Source organism: Rana temporaria, chromosome 9 (genome assembly GCF_905171775.1).
Source record: "Rana temporaria chromosome 9, aRanTem1.1, whole genome shotgun sequence".
Taxonomy (NCBI): domain Eukaryota; kingdom Metazoa; phylum Chordata; class Amphibia; order Anura; family Ranidae; genus Rana; species Rana temporaria.
In genome coordinates, this window is record NC_053497.1 from 45,246,275 (window position 1) to 45,265,959 (window position 19,685).

General features: G+C 43.9%; 1 protein-coding gene across 2 annotated transcripts in view; it reads right to left on the bottom strand.

The window, feature by feature from the left end:
• PLEKHG2 (pleckstrin homology and RhoGEF domain containing G2) overlaps positions 1–19,685 on the bottom strand; it is a 164,643-nt gene that overhangs the window by 105,937 nt on the left and 39,021 nt on the right. The window contains exon 2 of one of the 2 annotated variants that reach the window (XM_040323357.1): positions 10,881–10,956. The exons of the other annotated variant lie outside the window; for it this stretch is intronic. The gene's annotated coding sequence lies outside the window, so the exon portion shown is untranslated. The remainder of the gene's footprint in view (positions 1–10,880; positions 10,957–19,685) is intronic. 2 annotated transcript variants of the gene reach the window in all.

Sequence of the window (19,685 nt, forward strand, 5' to 3'; positions counted from 1 at the left end):
AAATATCTGGTGCTACTGTATAGTGTAAATAAGCCCTAGGCAGGGCCAGATTAAGAACATCATGGGCCTGGTGCTGAGGATTTTGGTGGGGCCTTTTAGGCTGCATTCACACCTCCGCGACAAGTAACGCCGCGTACGCGGCGTATTTTGCCGCATAGTGTAACTTTTTTTTTACAAATCTTTCCTATTGCTTTGTATGGCCGAACGCCAATGCCGCCTGAAAAAAAGGGTCCGGGACTTTTTTTCATGCCGCAGGTGTACGGCGTCTATGAGATGTGAACCATCTCATAGACAGCAATGGGAATTCTCCCCTCCAGCGGCACGAGCGGCCGGCGTTGGGCGTTTTGTCGCGGAGGTGTGAATGGGGTGTAATAAATAATAAATAAATGCGTGGGAATGACATGAACGCAGCCCAGCCAAGGCAAGTGACCAAAGGCACAGAACCCAGAAGGAAGACCGGGTGAAGATGGAAGTGTCCAGGCCCCGCCTGATTCATCACAGCACTGGAGGGCTCAATCTGAAAATGTAAGTGTACACTAATGTGCTAATATGCTGTGCATACTTGTACATTGTGGCATAACCTACCCCAGGGCCTCTAAAAAGTAGTAATGTCAGGAAAGTTTACTACCGCTTTATTATCACAGGATCCCAGGAGCCTCTCATGGGGCCCCCTACTGACCCGGTGGACGGTGGCCCTTGGGCAGTGCCTAAGTGCACAGTTGCCAACTGTGACGGTATCGGTATGATATCCCCGTCAACGTTCCCTTCTTCCCATAACGAAAATCACCCCAATATTCCACGAGGAGGGATATCCCTGGAATCGCCCAGAAAGCCACACATGAGACCAGCTTACTGCTTGAACAACACAGACTTTAATGTTATAACACACAGCTTATATGTCATTTCCAAACTGTTACAATGACAAATCTCCGCCCCCCTCACACTGGGGCTTCCATACAGATGAGTAGGTAGACACGACGGGGCCGATGCTGAAACACATTTTCTTTAGACAATGACATCAATGACGCTGAGCACTAGCTGTACTGAATACATCAACCAGACCGCTCGACCCCGCATATAGAGAGATAATTACCACAATGAAGCAATCAGAATAATTAACACAAGCCACTTAAACCCAGCTCTCCTTCACACAACACAATAGATCAATTAACCTTTAGAAATAGTGAGGGGACATTAGCACATCAATAACCTGGCTAGCAGGGAGCAGTAAACTGAGACATATAGGCAAATGTATCACAATGGCCCCCCTTTTGCTCCCTGCTCCGGCAAACCCGGTTGGACCTTCCCTGGTCCAGTAGGGTTGACGGGTTCAGAGCTATTAGTCAGAGGTTAACTCCGTTTGGCATGACTGACCTCCCTTGGCAACTGCTTCAGACTCAGGTATGTCACCGGGTCGTCAGATCACACGCCGGTCAGTCCCCAAGTCTTTGTGCGATCTGCAAAGTCACCAGAAGTCAGTGTGAAGACAGCGAATGGGTCTGTGCGCCGCCGTCTAGGTGTCCCGCTATGGGAGGGGGCAGGTTATGGCTCTGAAGTGACAATCCCAGGAGATTCATAAAAAGAAAAAGTTATATTTGTTGAAATGCTGTAGCACTGGTGCTCAGAGTCCGGGGGGGGGGGGGAGGGGAATCAGAGCCCCATAAGGTCAGCCACCCCCTGCTCCCTCCGCAGCCGCCGGTTCTCCTCTTGGAGCTTCTCCAGCTCCATCTCCAGTTCATGCTGCTGTGACCTCAGGTGGTTGTTCTCCTCCTCCATGCGGCTTATGCACTCCTCCAGCTCTATGTACTCACGGATCAGCTCCTGCTTGCTCATGTCCTGCAGGCTCTCCACGTGGTCCTTCATCATCAGGAACTGGGTGGTGGTGTAAGGGGCCACCGGTGGGCCCTTGGCGAACATCTCGGCACGCATCTGGGACGCCCGCTGCGACTCCCTTTCCTCCAGTCGCTTCTTCTCCTCCCAGGTCAGCTTGTTATACGGCTTCCAGGACCTCTTCTTCTTGAAGGGTGGCCGGCGGTGCCTCTTTCTGCCCAGCTCCCTCCGGCTCAGGGCTGTCGCCCATGACCAGCTGACAATGGTGTTCCCTGTTGTCCGTAATAACAGATTGTACCATGAGGGCTTCGTAAGGGGTGACCAATGGTTCTTCCTGACCCAGCTCCTTTGGATCCCAAGCCGAGTCTACACAATGGGCTGCTGCTGGTGGGCGGTACCCAGGTTGAGACCAATTTGACCTGGTGTTGTCATTCATGGGGCAATTCTGCTTGAAGTGACCCAGCTGTTTGCACCGGAAGCAGCGTTGTTCGTTGTCCTCCTGGCGATGATAGCGAGGGCTAGATGTCACTGGTCTGTTAGGAGGTTGGTATCTAGCGGTTGGTGGGTGTGAGGGCACCGTTTGTGGTGGAGGTTGTTCCTGTGGTGTGACCTGGTTCGTCTTGCGAGTATCTGCATATTCATCCGCCAACTTCGCGGCCTCTGGTAGAGTCATGGGCCTGCGATCTCTCACCCAATCTTTGACGTCCGTCTGGATGTGATTGTAAAATTGCTCCAGGAGCATTAGTTGCAAAATGTCCTCTGCGGTGGTGGCCTGGCTGCTGTTAGCCCAGTTAGAGGCCGACCGGGACAATTGGCATGCCCATTCCGCATAAGAGTCTTTCGTGGTTTTGCGTGAGTCCCTGAACTTCTGTCGGTGGGACTCTGGGGTTACTGCATAACGAGCCAGGAGCACTTCTTTAACCCGGGCGTAGCTATGAATATCCTGATCTGGCACGGTCCGGAAAGCATCAGAAGCTTTGCCTGACAGTTTGCCTGACAATATTGCAACCCAGTCTCCTCTAGCTATTCGGTGCAGGTTACATTGTCGCTCAAAATCCGCCAGGAAGTTATCAATCTCACAGTCCTTTTCATCAAAAGCTTTAAAAGCGCTAAACGGAATCTTCCTTGCGTCTGCTGTGCTGTACTCACTGTTTGGAGAATGTGCGGCTGCTTGTTGGACTGCTGCCAGTTTTAACTGTAGCTCTGCGTCCCTTATTTCTTTAGCCTCCTTCGCTAACAGGTCCATCACTTTCAGTACCACATCTGGCGTTGGGTTCGAGCCAAACCACGCTAGCTTCTCTCTCATTAGCTTGTTGGCTGGCGATTCCTCCTCCTGAATCACTGGTGTCTCCATCTCTTGTACTGCTGGCGTTGCTGCAATCCCGTCCTCCTGGTCTAGCTCCATTGATTCTGCTATGATGACCCGCTTGGTTTTGTTGCTAGCAATCCTTCCACGAACTTCCAGTAGTTCTTCCAGTGTCTGCTTGGAATCCGGGTGTGAAGGGGAATAGAAGGGAAAATCCCACTGCTACCAACCAATTGTGACGGTATCGGTATGATATCCCCGTCAACGTTCCCTTCTTCCCATAACGAAAATCACCCCAATATTCCACGAGGAGGGATATCCCTGGAATCGCCCAGAAAGCCACACATGAGACCAGCTTAGTGCTTGAACAACACAGACTTTAATGTTATAACACACAGCTTATATGTCATTTCCAAACTGTTACAATGACAAATCTCCGCCCCCCTCACACTGGGGCTTCCATACAGATGAGTAGGTAGACACGACGGGGCCGATGCTGAAACACATTTTCTTTAGACAATGACATCAATGACGCTGAGCACTAGCTGTACTAAATACATTAACCAGACCGCTCGACCCCGCATATAGAGAGATAATTACCACAATGAAGCAATCAGAATAATTAACACAAGCCACTTAAACCCAGCTCTCCTTCACACAACACAATAGATCAATTAACCTTTAGAAATAGTGAGGGGACATTAGCACATCAATAACCTGGCTAGCAGGGAGCAGTAAACTGAGACATATAGGCAAATGTATCACACCAACATTTAAAAAATATTTTCAGGGCCACTTTTTTATATAAGTGCTATATTTAGAGTAGCTGAGATCCCCGATGTTCCTCTATACATCATAGTAGTAATCACAAAATTAAAGGAGTACTAATAATGGGGCAGAACAAATATGAGAACTGAGATTTCCTTTAGTTGAACTAACAAAAGTGTGTCCATTCTAGAGCTGGTAACATTGAGGATATTCAGTATAATTTTAAAGAACTGTTTTTGTGGGTAAGCGACATAGGGGAGGAGTATGGACGGTATATAAGTGGGAAGTATGTGCAGGTGAGGGAGAGGAATGTGGAGGGTCTAACAGTGGGCACTATGTACAGGAGAGGAGTACGAAGGGTACGGAAAAAAGCACTATGTACAGGAGAGGAGTGTGAAGGGTATGACAATGGGCAGTATGTACAGGAAGAGTGAGGGGGTATGATAGAGGGTAGTATGTACCAGAGAGAAGTGTGGAGGGTATGATGGGGCAGTATGTACAGGAGAGGAGTGTGGAGGGTATGACAGTGGGCAGTATGTATAGGAGAGGAATGTAGACGGTATGATAGTGGGCTCTATGTATAGGAGAGGAGTGTGGAGGGTATGACAGTGAACACTATGTATAGGAGAGGAGTGTGGAGGGTATGACAGTGGGCACTATGTATAGGAGAGGAGTGTGGAGGGTATGACAGTGAGCAGTATGTACAGGAGAGGAGTGTGGAGGGTGCGACAGTGGGCACTAAGTACAGGAGAGAAGTGTATGACAGCAGGCACTATGTACAGGAGAGGAGTGTGAAGGGTATGACAGTGGGCGCTATGTATAGGAGAGGAGTGTGGAGGGTATGACAGTGGGCACTATGTACAGGAGAGGAGTGTGTAGGGTATGACAGTGGGTACTATGTATAGGAGAGAAGTGTGGAGAGTATGACAGTGGGCACTATGTACAGGAGAGGAGTGTGGAGAGTATGACAGTGAGCACTATGTACAGGAGTGGAAGGATATTTAGGGACTGAGTAGTGGTTAAGCGGGTCATACATGGATTGAAATTACGCCAATTATGCAGAGACCAGCCATAGTCAATCTATGTATGGGCTAGCTGGTTTTACACAAGTCAATCTATTAATCAACTTGAGTACAACCAGCCTGTTTTTTTTTTCTTAAAACAATCAGTGCTGCCAGCTAAAGTTAGCAACACTGATCATTGTACGCACTGGCAGAACACAATAACACTGCAGGAGTGATTCCCCCATCCACAGGTCAGCAGGTGAGAGGGTGTGTGGGGACAGGCTGGGGAGAGATACTAGTCAGTGGCTGGGTAGGCACTGGTAGTATCAGAGCCAGATACACACAGGTTACATACGCCACGATCGTTAGAGCGAGAACAATAATTCTAGTACTAGACCTCCTCTGTAACTCTAAACATGTAACCTAAAAAAATGTAAAGCATCGCTTAGGATACCAAAAAAAAATTGTGCTAACTTAACTAACTAACTGTTTTTTTAATGAATGAAACATTTTTTTCCAAAAAAACATGTTTGAAAAATTGCTGCGCAAATACCGTGCTAGAGCTGCACAATTAATCGTTAAAAAAATCGTGATCTCGATTCAACCCCCCTGACGATCTTCAATGCAGAGTTTGCTGATTCTTTCATATAACAAGTGGAGAGACTTTCAGCTGTCAAAAGAAAATATCCGGGCAGTCTGCCAAGTTTTTAACAGGAAACATTGTAACTGACACTTCCTTCTTAGATCAAAGGGATACACTTCTGTGTGTAAAGAACAAATCTGGGCAGTCTGCGAAGTTTGTAAACAAAATGAAACATTGTAACTAACTAACATTGTAACTAAATTTAACCACTTAAAGTCCAACACTTGTTTCTTAAGTTAAAAAGCAATATTATTTGCTAGAAAATTATTTGGAACCGCCAAACATTATATATATTTTAGAAGAGACTCTAGGGAATACAATGGCAATTGCTGCAATATTTTATGTCACACTGCATTTGCCCACTTCAATGAATAATAAAAACCATAAAAACAAAACAGTGAAGTTAGCCCATTTTTTTTTTGTTTTGTTTTAATGTGAAAGATGATGTTACGCCGCAACAATCGTGAGAGAATCGTGATCTATCTTCTAAACAAAAAAATTGCAATTCTCATTTTAGCCAGAATCGTGCAGCTCTATACCGTGCAACATAAAAAGTGCAAAGACCACCATAGAGTAATTTTCTAGCAAAAAACAAATGATGATTTTTACATGTAGTAGAGAAGTGTCAGAATTGGCCTGGGTGGCAAGGGGTTAATTACCATAAGTAATATACAAATAATTATTATAAGCCCTGTGATCCTATCAGTCTGCTGCAGTGTGTCAGCTTGTATTTATACTGGCCGCTCTGAATGTAGCTTCTGACAGGCTGTGCAAGCAGGCCCGTATCTCCGGAATCATAAATGATAGCTGTCCCATATTTTAACCAGTTGTGGGGTAGCTCTTCCCATGCCTACCCCCAAATGTGGGGTTTCTGTGACCTCTGGTCATCGAGCTACAACCCCCCAAATTCGATCTTAAAAAAAAAAAAAATCTTAAAAAAAAAATATATATATTTTTTTTTTTTTTTTGGGCAAATGGGCCTATCTTGAGAAAGGGGCCTGGAGCTGCAGCTCCATCAGCCCCATTGTTAATCCGGCCCTGGCCCTAGGGCAGGGGTGCCCAACCTTTTGAAGAGCAAGGGCCACTTAAGTGACTTGGTAACCGATCGTGGGCCACAATGAGCGGAGCAGGTGGATGGCAGCCCACTTGGCTCTATAGAGCCCACTCTACTCTCAGAACACCAAACTCGCAGGTAATAGAAGTCTATGGCTTAGTGCAGGTAACCCACAGGTACACTGCTCTGCACCTGTGGATCAGTTTAAAAGCAGCCCGGTAACCACTGCAGAACAGATATGCCCATATATACACTGTGGGCCTAATCCTCAAAAACCCGGCGCAACGTAACTTTTTCCATTTAAGTTACACCGCCGCAAAATCTCTAACTAAGTGCCCGATCCACAAAGCACTTACCTAGAAATTTTGAGCGGTGTAACTTAAATCCGGCCGGCGCAAGGCGTTCCTAATTTAATGGGGCGAGTCCCATTTAAATTAGGCGCGCTCCCGCGCCGGACGTACTGCGCATGCTCCCGACGTCATTTTCCCGACGTGCTTTGCGCGGTTTTACGTTGCGCCGGGTTTTGAGAATCGCGACAGGCGTAAAAAAAAAAATACGAGTTGCGGCGGGAAAAAAAAAAATTGAAAAAAAAAAGACAGCGACGCGGGATAGAAGGGTCTACTTTTACAAGGCCTAAACAGTTTAGGCCTTGTAAAAGCAGCCCTAATATTGCGACGGCAAACTAATACTTACGGAGAAAAAACGAAGCGTAAAAGCTTCGTGGATCTCCGTAAGTGCTAATTTGCATACCCGAAGCGGCATTCCGACGAGAAATGCCCCCAGCGGCGGCTGCGGTACTGCATCCTAAGATCCGACAGTGTAAGTCCCTTACACATGTCGGATCTTCTCCCTATCTATGAGAAACTGATTCTGTGGATCAGTTCCATAGATAGAAACAGGGATACGACGGCGTATCCCTTTTGAGGATCAGGCCCTGTGATTTTAGTAATAAACTTACCTTTAATAACAGTATTCTATTCTATTTTTATTACATCCCAGAGCAGGAGGTTGCGGGCCACATCAGAGGGCTCCACGGGCCACTGGTTGGGCACCCCTGCCATAAGGGGTATATTTAAACTTCAGCTAAGCGAAATGTCTAAAGCAAGGACCTTGGTGGATGACTGAACAGAAACCGATAACATAATAGGTTAGGTTCATTATGTCCTTTAGTGTAGTAAAGAGTAGAGGGAAACAGTTGTAGAATTGCAGCCATAAGTTTAGCCAATATGCAAAGAGGTTACAAGCAAAGTTGTGGAAAGTGTGAAAATCAAAGAACTTTATCAATAAAAAAGTGAAACTAACAACCAATCAGATAACTACTTAACCTTCCTGGCGGTATTCCCGAGTCTGACTCGGGGTTAGATTTTCCTGCTGCGAGCGGTAACCCCGAGTCAGACTCGGGCTCGCCTCGCTGGATGTACAGGGAGTTTTACTTACCTTGTCCCTGGATCCAGCGATGCCACCGCGCTGTGTGAGCGAGCAGGACCTCGCTCGATTCACACAGTGCCTCCGTGTGACGCCGATCTCCGTTCCCTGCGACGTTACGACGCACGGGGACGGAGAACGGCGCCAAATTCAAAAAAGTAAACAAACACCTTACATACAGTATACTGTAATCTTATAGATTACAGTACTGTATGTAAAAAAAACACACCCCCCCTGTCCCTAGTGGTCTGTCCTGTGTCATGCATGTCATTTTATATAATAAAAACGTTTCTTTCTCCCTGCAAACTGTAGATTGTCCATAGCAACCAAAAGTGTCCCTTTATGTCAAAAATAGTTTTAGATCAGCTAAAAAACAGCGATAATAAATTATAATCACTTGCAGAATTGTGCGATAGCGATTTGTGGGGAAATTCGTCATAAAAAAAAAAAATAATGACAGCAACAATTCTGCAACTGAGCAAATTTCAGTGATTTTGATTTGATTACATTATTGAATAATTTTTATTATAATTATATTATTATTTGTTATAATTATTTATAATTATTTATTATATTATAATTTATAATTTTGTTTTTAAAAAAATGTCATACCCGGGATGCCTATTAGAAGCTTGTTTGGTCAGATTTAAGTGAGTTATTTCTAAAAATTACAGACCTACAATATAAAACGCCAAATTTCCTTGCAAATAATGGTACCGCTTTTAGCATGTTTTTTCTGACAGAATCATACCGCCAGGGAGGTTAATTAGGTTATTGAATTAATTTAATTGAAATTATTATTTAATTTACGTTATTAATTATTATAATAATGTTATGAATTAATTAAGTTAATTATGCCTTGCAGTAAGGTGCTTTAATATGTGCAACACATTTTAATGCACAGCACTTTGGGAGGTGCCATTTACTTAGAATGGCACCCCAATGCACAAGTTGAGTAGATGCCATTGGATGGTATGTATATGATGATTCATGAGTTAAAAAAAAGCTACAGGTCCAATTTTTTTTGTCTGTTGTCTGTCCATTGGTAGCCCACTAATAATGAATGGAAGCCTTATGCCGCGTGCAGACGATCGGACATTCCGACAACAAAACCGTACACAAATTTCCGACGGATGTTGGCTCAAACTTGTCCTGCATACACACGGTCACACATATGTTGTCGGAAATTCCGAACGTCAAGAATACGGTGACGTAAAACACTATGACGAGCCAAGAATAATGAAGTCCAATGATTCTGAGCATGCGTCAAATTGATTCTGAGCATGCATACAATTTTTGTGCGTTGAATTGTGTACACACGGTTGGAACTTCCAACAACAACTCCTGTTGTTGGAAAATTTGAGAATCAGCTTTCAAATTTTTGTTGTCGGAAATTCCGACAGCAAATGTCTGATGGAGCCTACACACGGTCGGAATTTATGACAACAAGCTCACATCGAACATTTGTTGTCGGAATGTCCGATCGTGTGTACGCGGCATTAAAGTAACGTAGATTAGCACACAAAATCTTCCATGTTAATGTGTGTATGGTAATGGAATGGAATGTGCAGATGTGAAGGGGCCCTATACAGCACTAGAATCAGCAATCTCCAGGAGCAGATGGCACTCCAGTGATCAGCATCACAGCAACAGCAATACCAGAGAAAATAATATACATAGGGGTAGATTCACGTACCTTTAGGCGGGTGTAGCATATCTCTTATACGTTACGTAACTTTGAGAGGCTAGTTTGGTATTTTCAAAGATTTTGCCGCCGAAGTTACGGTGGTGTAGCGTATTAGGGCCGGCGTAAGCCCGCCTAATTCAAATGTTGAAGCTGTGGGCGTGTTTTTATGTATATTAACTGTGACCCCACGTAAACGACGTTTCGAACGAACGGCGTATGCGCCATCCGTGGACGTATCCCAGTGCGCATGCTCCAAATTACGTCGGCAAATCGTCATGCTTTCGACGTGAACGTAAATTACGGCCAGCCCCATTCACGGACAAGTTACACAAACGACGTAAATTTTGAAAAATTTGACACGGTTCCGACGTCCATACTTAACATTGGCTGCGCCATGTTTTTGGTGGTTTATCTTTACGCCTGAAAACCCCTTACGTAAACGGTGTATCTTTACTGCGACGGCCAGGCGTACGTTCGTGAATAGGCGTATCTAGCTGATTTACATATTCTAGGCGTAAATCAGCGTACACGCCCCTAGCGGCCAGCGTAAATATGCAGTTAAGATACGACGGCATAGGAGACTTACGCCGGTCGTATCTTAGCAATATTTAAACGTATCTCAGTTTGAGAATACGCTTAAATATATGACGGCAGGGATTCGGACTTACGACAGCGTATCTACTGATAGGCCCGTCGTAAGTTTTTATGAATCTACCCCATACTGTATAATAGGCCCCTGAGAGTAATCATCCTGTTTCCAAGGCACAACCATCAGGTCTGGCATGGCTTTTTTTTATCTACAAAGCCATGTCACACAAAGCCAGGGTCTTATAGCCAGGCACTGGTAAGTACCATTCTAACTGATATTGGGTCAGTTGGGTTTACCATATGTTGTTTATTAGGACTTCGGGATATTAGGGGGAGGGCTGTTCATTTTCTGGCCTGAGCCCTAAAATGGTACTTGAAATCCGATTGGTTGCTATGAATAAATAGGGCAACTCTCTCTCAAAAACGTTGTACATGAAAACCAAAGTGTTTGGTGAATGTGCAGTTCATGCAATCATTGATTAAGTGGGAAAATAGGCAGTTAAACATTGGTGCTGAAATTTAAGGGCTTGTGGTAGGTGAAGGAGCTTTACGGAAACCAGGCATTTATAACTCACCAGAGATGGCCAGCTATCTTCATCCCATTGTGAGAAGTACACTTTGATGTGGAGCAAGACCCTAGTAGCTCAGAGGCTGGAAAAATATGAAAATATTAGATAGGCCAGGATGAAAAATAATTAGTGTTTAAAGTCTTGTAATAAGAGGTAACAATAAAAAAAAATCAAGGGGCATAGGGGTCATAACACAGAATAATACAAAAAATAAAATAAAAATGTAAGTTCCAGGACAAGGACCATTTTAAAACATCATGCTGCCCTAGGCACGCCATCCTTAATGGCCCTACCATTGAAGCACATGGCATATGTGAGCCGCATTACCATTAATCTCAATGTGTGCTTGTCCAGTTTTTTATTTACACAGAACTGCTACATGGCACAGCCCAGGCATTGCAGGATATCTGAAGGCCTCTTGAGCCCCTTAGGGAAAGAGAGCCTTGACTGATGGGGGCATGGCCAGATACTGGACAAGGCGGTGGTCATGGAAGGATTGGCTACTTGGGGGATGGGTTGGGCCTGAGCTCAGATAAAAGGGATCGCCCCAGGGAATTCTGGGTCTTTTTGGAAGCGCGCTGGGAAGAGCTGCCCACCCTCCCGCCCCTTTTTGTTATGGTACGTCACAGCTTGCTGCGGGTTTCTTGACCTTGCCAGCAGAAAATGGCCGTAGTGGGCCATGCCCCTTTATGGACACCGGAAGTAGGCGGCCTGTCCAGCACTTATGGTAAGGACAGGCCCCTCCCTCCTTTTGGAATTGTGCTCACAGTACAACTGTGACTGGCACTGGTTATAAAATGTTGAAATTGTTATGTTTGCTTTAATAAAGCTGTGGCCTTGCCCTTTCCAACTTAATGGTTGTAAGAGTGTTTATTTATTGGGAGGAAGGGGCAAGGGGGAAGGTTTATGTACATCATTTTGTAGTAAGGGGTACCTGGGATCATTGCGCCTCAGCAGTCATGTGTTTTGCTGCAGTCTTTGCTGCAGGTATAGCAGACTTTCACTTCCCCGCATAGCTCCCTCCCACAATATAAAATGTTTTTTTTGTTTGTTTGACTAATCAGAAAAAAAATTGTGCCCTCTCCCATTCTTGCCTAGTTGACAGTTACATGTTGTAGTTCACACAGCCTCCCGGGATATTCTCATACAAAAATCACAGGAGGCTGCAGGAGCTGGGGCTGGTCGTTGGAACCAGCCTTGTGTCACTGGGGGTCAGCTGCAGAACCCCTGAAAGAGATAGCCAGCCTGCTGACCTTAGAGATGAAAATGGCGGTGAGGGAACCAGGCTGTGGCATCAGATGAGCAGGACAACACAGGATTCGCTGGCCAGGGCAATATGTTTTCTCATGAGAACAAAGCATAATGGGTAAGTGGAAGAAAAAAAAATCAGGAAGGGGGTTTGAAATCTCTCTTTAAAATAGAAGTTTGGGTTCCACCTGGGCATTTCTTAATAGGGGACATTTCTTGACAGGACACTGGCCTTACAGGTTTTGTCTCTCCTAAGCCTGTGACTGCACAGTGAAAGAACAAGCAGCAGCAAACTGATGAGCTCAGCTCGTCTCTTCTTCTATCATCAGGTTCTATGTTAGCATGTGAGTATTGCGGCTGAGTACTGTTTCTCCCTTATCTAGTTTGAGATCTGCTCTACAGGGGATTCCAAGAGGGCTGATACCAGGTCAGATCAAGGTACTAAAACTGCTTATATTTGAAAAAAATTAAATTAAGGTTGTAATACAAAGCAGTATAAGACTGACATCTTTGCTGAGTGTGCCATAAATGAGGGACTAAGTGCGATTGCGCGAGTGACGTCACTAAAATGTATATCAGAGAAATCTCACAAACAGAGCAGTTTGTGACATTTTTAAAGCCTCTGTGCTGTCTTACATTGTTGACTTAAACCTATGAGTGCCATTATGTTAAATACAGCCCTGCCCATTATCAACATTAAGTGCAATGTCTGAAATAATACAAATAACAGACCAACCCCACCGTTCTTGCTTAGGCTAGAATGAGGTGTCCATACTCCCGCATCCTCCTGGGATATTCTCGTCATAATTTACAGGAGGCTGTAGGATCTAGGACTCATGGCAGCTGGTTGGCACTGTGCAGATCCAATACAAAGGTTCCCAGTCCTACCTCAAAAACAGAGGAGGACTATAGCCGGATGCATGCAATTGCAACCGTGAGTCAATTAAAATGTGATTTGACTGGTGTTTTTTTAGAAATGTCATTTTTGCTGCAGCATGTTCCATACATGGTACACATGCGCCACTTTACAGGCAGACGAAGGGGAACCCCCAGGCACTATATTTGGAGGAATTGTTCATTTTTATTGTTGCACTTTATTGTTGCACAGGAGCAGTGATAATTAGAATCACTGCTTCTGAAAAAATTTTAAAACATTTTTTACATTGATACACGTCCCCCAAGGCAGTACCTGGACCCCCCATACCCCTTTTATGGCCAATTACTTGCATTTAAGCCTTTAAAATTGGCACATTTTTGTGAAGGAGGGCGTTGTCCCTGACAAGCAGTTTGGAAATGTGGTCACCCTACTTGGGTTGCACTGAATCGCGTGACAATGGAAATGCCATTGCTTCCAATAGTGCCTGTTCACATCAATGCAGCACAACTGTGCTACTTTGGTGTGATTTATAGGTGTCATTTGGCTCCATAGAATATGCAAACCATATCCAAAATGCACCCAAAGTCACACTACATACCGTATTTATCGGCGTATACCGCGCACTTTTTTGCCCTGAAAATCACTTGTGTGTTGTCGGGCAGTCTCGGCTCCTCTCGCGCTGACGTCCTGGACGTACAGGACGTCAGCGCGAGAGTTGCCGAGCCTGCCCGACAATACACGAGTGTACTGCGCTCTGTATACGTCGGCGCAGTATTCAAACTCGGCGCGGGAAACGAGCGGGGAGGACGTGAGGACGCCGCAGAAGGACGCCGGACCAGACGAAGAGGACTAGCCTTATTCACAGCTATTTTGAGTGCAGAGTTTGTGTTGGAGTCCCATAGGTTTCTCAGCTGCGATTTCCCACCTGAACCAGAGTAGAAAGTTTTCTTCTGCTTGCTGTGACATTCTCAACAAATTGTCCTTCAACAAATGCATGTCCTTGGAAGATGCAGACAGACTAGACAAGATATGTTTTTTTGGGAAGATAAAAGTGTGACTGTTATTCTGCTTCTAATAAACCAACTTGCCTGTTCATTTATTAAAGAACAAACTGCTGTTTTGTGACATTTAGAATTGAAGGCGCTTGTAAACAGCAACGTTGGTTCACATAAAATTGAATTAATGACATTAAACATTAATATTTGTAGAGGGCTTGACAGAACTTTACATTATTTGGCACATTTCTTCAATTTGTATTTACAAAGGAAAATCTTGATAATACATTTTGAACAAAAATAGTATTGCGGAAGGGAAAGCTGTATAATATTCTAGCAGTGACAGGACTTTAAAGAAGGTCCAAAGCCTATTTTTCACCACCCAGCTCTCCAAAGTCGACTAAAAAATAGATTGATCCAGGTGGAAAATTGCCAGCTGAACACTGACATCCTATCAGCAACAATCACTGTTTGGGTATTCAGCCGCGAACAATAGCTGGCATAGGGTGCAGGGGCGCCACTGCCCTAATCCATGTGCCCCGGCCCCCAATTTACATGCAGGGCACCGGACGCATGGATTCCAATGTTTTTTTTCCCTAGAAGCACGTGATTGGAGCCAGGGGCTCTAATTGGCTTAAAAAAAGGGTGGGCTCTGGGCGCAGAGCCCTGTGCCCCGACCCTACCCAGTTGTGTGACAATAGAGAATTAATATTCGCTATTGTCTTCCTGATCCTCCTCCCGGCCAATCCCAGCTCAGGAAGCGGGTCATGAGACCCGATTGGCCCAGAGGGGAAATTATCCTATTGGCCGCCAAGGAAGGAGGAGACGCAGGGGAAGCTGTGCCATCGTAAAGCCAAGGAAGGAGAAAATGCAGGGTCAACCCGCCACCTGGAGGAAGCCCGTAACTCAGATGGGGTAGGTGCAGGAGACCCGACCGACCGCCGGGGAGAAATATACCACCAGCCGCCCCTGCAGTGGGGATTCCTCCATGCATGTTGTTTAGCCATGTATAGCTAGCTTAAAGAATAGTACACACTATCAGTTTTTTGGGTTGAACGAAAAAAAAACTGACAGCTCCATTCGGAGCCACTGTACTAACGATCTGATGTTAGTACAGTGATCCCCCTCGCTGAGTCTGAAAAACTGCGAGGAGCATACACATGGCTGGGATTCCCGGCCAAAAGCTCTCCTCGCAGTTTTACCGTCAGGAGACCCGGTTGTGTGTACGGGGCTTGAGAATTACTTAACTTTTACAGGTCTCCTGCCCTGCCAGACTGGGCTGTGTTGTGTGGCCAGGCTATGTAAATATCAGGACTGGATAGATCGAAATACAAAACAGTTGGCAAGTAAATTAGCTTCCATCAGGGTCGCCATCAGGGGGGTACAGGCAGTACACATGTAAGGGGCCCGGATGGCAACCCCCTTTTTTATTTAATTTTCTAGAAAAAAAATGTAGATTTTATTTATATATATATATATATATATATATATATATATATATATATATATATATATATATATTTTTTTTTTGTATTATTATTATTATTATTATTAAAGGGCCCAGAGGTTCCCAGGGCCCCGGATGGCCACCCCCCTTTTTTTATTTATTTTTCTAGAAAAAAAATGTATATTTTTCTATTTTTATATATATGTATATATATATATATATATATATATATATATATATATTTTTTTTTTTATTATTAAAATAATAATCCCCAGGGCCCCATTTTTTTGTAAAAAAATTAATATTTTTATATATATATATTTTTTATTAAAGGGCCCAGATGTCCCCAGGGCCCCGGATGGCTACCCCCTTTTTTTTATAATTTTCAGGCAGCAGCCCCCCCCCCCCCCCCCGTTCTCTGCTCCAGGGGGCCCATGCCTGAAGCTGTGTAAGGGGCCCCAAAATTCCTGATGGCGGCCCTGGCTTCCATCTATTTATTTTTTTAGCTGTTTGCCTGGAATCCGCTTTAGATCTCCCTCATTTACCATAAACTGGTAAATCAGCTTTGGGTAAATTGAGATTTGGCCAGCTTGTGACGTTCTTCTATTTTCTTGCAGTGGTCTGACCAGTGGGCATGTTTCAAATGTTGTACCCCAGCCAAATTGTACGCTGGACAGCTTCCATAGTTAATGAGACATAATAAAACCTGTACAAGCCAAGCTAGTCCTGGGTTCTGGATTATGAAGTGACCTTCCTTCCTGACATAGATATTAACACACCTTCAGCCATAAAGCAGTAGCCTGGTGCCAAGAAAAGTCCGGCTTCCCAGGATTCATTAATATAATATAAAACAATTATATGCCATTTCCTTACAGAGTTGAGCTGGTGTGAAACCCTCACACCCACGGCTGTCCATAGAGATAACACGGCCCCAGACAATGGACCTCAGATACGAAAACTGGACTGCGTCTGCGGGGTCTGTGTTCACCTAGCAACCAATCCAAAACCAAACCAAACATGAAATTACGGATCATTGAATTTTAGTGCAGGTTTTTCAGAGCTGATAAGTTGTAAAAAAAAATAAACCAATTAACCAACACTATATTGTCAAAAGTATTGGGACACCTGCCTTTACACGCACATGAACTTTAATGGCATCCCGGTCTTAGTCCATAGGGTTAAAGAGGAAGTAAACCCTCTTAAAAAAAATTATAAAAAAAACCTGCAAGGCAAAGGCATAATGAGCTAGTATGACTAGCATACTAGCTCATTATGAATTACTTACCTTAGATCGAAGCCCCTGAAGCCGTCCTCGTCTCCCCCTCCGGTCGCAGACATCTCTCCCGGAGGTTACTTCTGGGTATTGCGGCTCCAGCACACTCTAGGGAAGAAACAGCACAGAGTTTCGTTTCTTCCCAGCACATGCGCCATTTGTATTAGCGGCGGACTACAAGTGAAATATCTCCTAAACGGTGCACGTTTAGGAGATATTTCCACTACTTATAGGTAAGCCTTATTCTAAACAACAATGCGCTAGCTTAACCGCTTGCCGACCGCCGCACGTAGATGTACGTCGTCAGAATGGCACAGGCAGGCAGATTGGCGTACAGGTACGTCCCTTTAAATCTGCCACCCAGCGGGGTGCGTGCACGTACCCGCCGCGTGCCTCGTGAGCATGTTTGCGGGTCCTAGGAACTCGATTTTCCCGGGCGGCCCGCGATTGTGGTCGGCAAAGACAGAACAGGGGGATGCCTTTGTAAACAAGGCATTCCCCTATTCTGCCTAGTGACACTGTCACTGATGGCTATTCCCCGTGATCGGGAACGGTCATCAGTGTCGTGTCACATGTAGCCACGCCCCATAACAGTAAGAATCACTCCCTAGGGAACACTTAACCCCTGCAGCACCACCTAGTGGTTAACCCCTTCACTGCCAGTGTCATTTTCACAGTAATCAGTGCCTTTATATAGCACTGATTGCTGTAAAAATTACAATGGTCCCAAAAATTAGTCAAAAGTGTCCGAAGTGTCCGCCATGATGTCGCAGTCACGATAAAAATGAAGAATAATTGGTGAATATAAATGTGCGCTGTTACTGTTAATTCTTACAAAAACCTTTTTGTTAAAGACAAACACAGATAAAAATGTACCACAAAAGGGTTGTAAGTTTTATACAAACGGATATAATAAAAATGTACTTGGAAAAGCATAAACGGGTTAATAACAATAACAAGATGTGTTTTCGCCAAAACATGTCAAAAGGAGGAGCCTTCCAGGGAACATGTGACACGGTGCGTTTCACGCACACACAGTACATTGTGTACATGCCGCGGTGTGCATTACACACACACTCTAACATCTTGCTCTCTGACCCTTCCAAATATGGAAACAATCAGTTTCCAAATAATCTGACATGTTTCCAAAAATACTTTTGGATCAGATATCGTAAAAACGCTTTCTGCTAAATGTGAGCTAGTGCGAGAGGCCTCAACGCTCCCACAAAAATAAAAGTGTTCTCTCACACACAGAATGTTCTACCATACACACCAGAATGTTCTACCATACACACCAGAATGTTCTACCATACATACGTTTTATATTTTCACATACATAGCATGCCTGAACCTACTGCAGATACACAGACAGCTGAGAAAGAAAGGAAAGATAGAGACTGAGATAGATAGAGTGAGAGTGTAGTAAAGAAAGAATGAGATGAGAACAATGGGAAATAGATGGCTAACAGAGGCACAGAGGGAAAGACTAACACAACAGACAGATAGATAGATAGATAGATAGATAGATAGATAGATAGATAGATAGATAGATAGATAGATAGATAGATAGATGTATCCAACAGGGAAGGCAGGAAGGAAGAAGGGAAGGAAGAAAAAGATAGATAGATAGACAGTGAAAGAGATAGATAGATGTATCCATCTCTTTCACTGTCTATCTATCCCAGTTGCTTTCTTCCTTTCTTTCTTTCTTTCTTTTGGTTGTCTCTCTCTTCCACTATCAATCTTTTCTTCCTTCCCTGTTGGATACATCTATCTATCTATCTATCTATCTATCTATCTATCTATCTATCTATCTATCTATCTATCTATCTATCTATCTATCTATCTATCTATCTATCTCTTTCACTGTCTATCTATCCCAGTCACTTTTTTCCTTTCTTTTGGTTGTCTCTCTCTTCCACTATCAATCTTTTCTTCCTTCCTTCCCTGTTGGATAATCTATCTATTTATCTAACAGGGAAGGGAGGAAGGAAGAAGGCAATGAAGAAAAGATTGATAGTGGAAGAGAGAGACAACCAAAAGAAAGAAAGGAAGAAAGCGACTGGGATAGATAGACAGTGAAAGAGATAGATCGATAAATAGATAGATAGATAGATAGATAGATGGAGAGATAGATGTATCCATCTCTTTCCCTGTCTATCTATCCCAGTTGCTTTCTTCCTTTCTTTATTTTGGTTGTCTCTCTCTCTCTTCCACTATCAATCTTTTCTTCCCTGTTGGATACATCTCTCTATCTATCTATCTAGGAAGAAGGGACGGAAGAAAAGATTGATAGTCAAAGAGAGAGACAACCAAAAGAAAGAAAGGAAGAAAGCGACTGGGATATATAGACAGTGAAAGAGATAGATAGATAGATAGATGTATCCAACAGGGAAGGAAGGAAGGAAGGAAGAAAGAAGGGAAGGAAGAAAAGATTGATAGTGGAAGAGAGAGAGAGACAACCAAAATAAAGAAATGAAGGAAAGCAACTGGGATAGATAGACAGTGAAAGAGATCTATCTATCTATCTATCTATCTATCTATCTATCTATCTATCTATCTATCTATCTATCTATCTCTTTCACTGTCTATCTATCCCAGTTACTTTCTTTCTTTCTTTCTTTTGGTTGTGTCTCTCTTCCACTATCAATCTTTTTTTCCTTCCCTTCTTCTATCCTTCCTTCCCTGTTTGATACATCTATCTATCTATCTATCTATCTATCTATCTATCTATCTATCTATCTATCTATCTATCTATCTATCTATCTATCTATCTATATCTAATAGGGAAGGAAAGAAGGAAGTAAGGAAGAAAGAAAAGATTGATAGTGGAAGAGAGAGACAACCAAAAGAAAGAAAGGAAGAAGTAACTGGGATATATAGACAGTGAAAGAGATAGATAGATAGATAGATAGATAGATAGATAGATAGATAGATAGACAGAAAGAGATAGATAGATAGATAGATAGAT